The sequence below is a fragment of the Pinus tabuliformis genome, chromosome 6, assembly GCF_031772625.1.
Source record: "Pinus tabuliformis cultivar Carrire ecotype Pingquan chromosome 6, CPIR1, whole genome shotgun sequence".
NCBI classification, from domain to species: Eukaryota; Viridiplantae; Streptophyta; class Pinopsida; order Pinales; family Pinaceae; genus Pinus; species Pinus tabuliformis.
The window spans coordinates 2070628609-2070632666 of record NC_142292.1 but is presented as its reverse complement, the minus strand read 5'-3'; positions in this window follow the sequence as shown (position 1 = coordinate 2070632666).

Genomic DNA, 4058 nt, shown 5'->3' with positions numbered 1-4058 from the left:
TTATGATTTTCAGCACATATGATGCAAATTTCTCTACTATCAAGGGGATATTTTGTTAAGGCATGTTTCTTCCTACACTTGGGACATAAAATAGATAATGCAACATTCTCAACTTTTTGCTTGTTTTGTATCTTAAGGGTATCTAGTTGTTCACTAAGACTCCCTAGGATATCTGTTTTGAAATTATCAAGCAAATTGTCTATTTCAGCTCTACTTACTATTCCAGTTGCATATTTATTAATTATGGACATCACAGGATCTCTCATATTTTTGCCAGTTCTAGCCTTACCCCTTGAGATATGTTTACATAAATCACATATTTCTCCAAATGAAAGTTGTGAAACATCTCCCTTGCCCATTAAATTAAGAATATCAATCCATTCATCTTTGATGGATTTTAACAAAAGAGCTTTTAGTGTTTCATCATCCAAATTATACATCTTAGCTCTTTTGATGTTGTAAGCAAATATTTCAACTAGATCTTCAAGGCTTCATCCTCTTTTTGCATCATCTTAAAGACTTCATCCTTGAGGTTATGGGGCATACAATAATCCTTGTATTTTTCTAAGAACACATTTTTCATTTCATCCCATGTTCTAATTGTATGTGTTCCTAATCCCATAAACCATTTAAGTGCTCCATCTTTAAGAGTTGCTGGAAACAATTTCAACTTTTGAGGATCAAGTAAGTAGTCATAGGTTCTACATAGAACTTCAAACTCAAAAAGAAATGTTTCAGGGTCCTCATGTCTTAAACCATGGAAATTAGGGAGGATGGAGGGTGAGATGTTATTCATTGTGGTTGTGGTGTCTTCATCAAAGATGGGAAATCCATAAGGATATGGTTATCCCCTACCACCTCGACCTCCTCCTCCTCCTCTATTTCCTCCTTTGCCTCTTCCACCTCCAATCCTAAGTTCACCACCATCTACATTATGCACTTCTCCTTCTCCTTCCCCTGCCATTGTAGATTCTTCAGAGCTAATATAAGGTTCTATAATATGATTATCTATCTCTTCTTCTTGTTCCTCTACTAATGGTATGCAAAATAGGTTTCTTCTTCTTCTTCTTCACTAGGAACCTCTAGTTCTTGTCCTATAAGTTGTTCTCCTGTTGGAGAGAGGAATATTACTCCTTTTTCTAGGGATGTAGGTTCTTTAACTACAGCTTCGGTAGAAGAAGTTGGTGAATCTCTAGGTTGGATTTCAGATCTATGCACCTTAGGAAGTCTATGTCTACCTGCCAATGATGGGATGCGAGTATGGTTGGATGGTGTGGCACTACGAGGTCTAGGTGGAGTGAGTGGTGATGTTGGAATTGAACTTCTACCTCTACTTATAAATCTACCATAGAATCCCTTTCTCTATGCATACATTCATTTTTTTTTTTTCAATTTATTTAAATTAAAAAATCCTAAAAATGATATGCAAGAATGGAATCCTATATACACTTCCCTGACAATAGTGCCAAAATGTTTGGTAAATTAATTGTTCTTAATTTCCTTCATTAATTGTCAACCAGGATTCGTGTACTTGTGAAATGTATGTGCACTATATATGCTAGGATTCTTCTTGTGAACTAATTGATTCTAGAAATGAAACTAGTTCTAAGCATGGACACAAATTGGAGAGTAATTACACACATGTTCTTTCAATCTAAAGTTATATTAAATCCTAATTAACCGAATTGAAAACCATTTCTTTGCGAGAATTGAAAATCTATCTTAAGTTGCAAAATTCATTATTTTCCTTAAATTGTCTGAAAGGAAAATGCTTAAAAGCCAAAGTTCAAGAAAGAAGCAATCTAACTCTATTTTGCAGAATGCAAAGCATTCTGCACTATCTTGCAGAAGGAAACTCTTATGCTAAATTGCAGCAAATAAATTCTAGTTTAATTGCATGAAAGAGAAAAAGCCATTAAAAGAATCTACTTACAGAAAATGAAATGAAAATATTTACAACTTAAGAATAATTACTTGTGTGCGTATCCTCTAAAGAGTGTTTCATCAATCAATTTAAGCTATGAAATGATTAAGTGTTGGAAAGAAGATGCATTCAACAATTGAAATCTTTTTAATGCTTTTTTGTTTATGAGTACTTTAAAACCAAATGAAAATATTCAGAAATGTAACTATAATGGAAACAAATTCTTGAAAGAAATGATAATGCTAGAAACAAAACAAAACTCTAAATAAGGCCTCACAACTCAAAGGGGGCCCTCTCGTGAATGCAGGTTGATTAGTGGTCATAGGATCTTCACACACACATTGGAAATAACAATTATTTATATTATGAAACAGAGTGTCATCAATATATTCCACAAAAGAGTTATAACCCTAACAATAGAAACTTTATGTTTCTCATCTCGCTTACAACATTTATACAAGTTATAAAATGACTTGAAAGAGTTTTAAGCCGATATGCAATGAATCATTTTGACACCTACGAAACGTATTTAACTTAGAGTTCAATATCTTTATGACTTTCTATTGAAAAAGAAAGTCATAGGAGTTTTATTTTGATCTATAATCTTGACAATTGATCCAATCTTCAGCCTTACTCGCTTGATGTTTGTTATTTCTCTGTTACCTGTGTTTGATCACTACACGCAATTTCCATGTTTTCCCTTCCATTTTACTTCAAAATTTCTTAACCCGCATAACTTGCCAAGTGATTCCAGAAGGTGGTTATCCATCTAGGAGCCATTTGTCACCTTTTGGTAGTATTTTTCCCTTTACTAGACTATTGCAACCTATCTAACAATGAACATTGTTGCAATAAATAATATTAGCTGCAGAATGTTTGTAATTTTTTGATTGTAAGAATATTTTCATTATAATTCATTAAGAAGCAAAGATTCTAATTATGGATAATGAATACCTTTTTGAGAGTTGACCTTGACCTTAAACATGTTAAGTTTGCTAGAAAATGGTGATAATAAGGTGGAATAAGAGGGAAAAAAACATAGTAAAAAAGAAACAATTCCATACTTCAACACCAACACTTATCCAATTCAAGCCTCAACGAACCTCCTATTTCCTTGCACAGTCATGGAGGAATTAGCCCCTAAAAATTGGATAAATCCCCTATTTCCTTGCACAATAGGTTGAGGATTTGATCACATGCTCAGTGCAAAAGCATTGTACACTCAACAATATACAATTATAAATATAAATGTGTCTTTTCCATCCACTCAACTAGGAAATTTGAATTCCATGCATGACTGAGTCTATTTTTAGTTGATTTGCTAGTTAACTAAGAGACCAGTGACTTAACAATAGTCATAACTACTCAACTAACCTTCAACTGTCTCAATTAGATTGCTAAATCGTAGAAATCAATATATGCACAACTCTAGTCTTAGCCTACAAACTCTAATTTACTCACCTTACTAGGAGACAAGACAATGCCACTCTAGCTAACTGAAATCCAATTCATCTCGTTGATGTAGAAAATTGAATTACTCAATTTGACTAAGGAACAAGTCAAAATTGAGCCTTTTCTTGCTACATTTCTAACAATAAGGTCCCATCTAATGTGTAGTGAGCTTTCCCTTGAAGTTTTTGAATTTAGAATTGAAGAGGAGGGCCCAATCACCTAGTTTGAGGTTCTTCTTTGTAATAAATGTTGTGCCATCTAGGTTCTTGTTCTTGGAAAAAAAACAATATATTGGATGTAATCCTATCGGATTTCATCCAACTCACTAAGTTGAGCCACTCTTTGTTTCTAAGCATCTGACAAGTTTATACCCAATTATATGAATATCTTGAAGGTTTTTACTTGAAATTTGATGGGAATGAGAACCCGCTTTCCATATACCAACTCATAAGATGTAAATCATGTGGTATTTCTCCACGAGGTCATGTAGGCCCAAAGTGCCTCTAGAAGTTTGTTTGGTCAATCTTTGTGATGCAACTATACTGTCTTCATCAAAATGCTTCCAACACCTTATTTATGGACTTGACTTGTCTGTTGGCTTGCATGTGGTATGGATAAGAATTACGATGCTTTATATGGTACTGTTGGGTAATGGAATGTATCAACTTTGATGTGAATTACG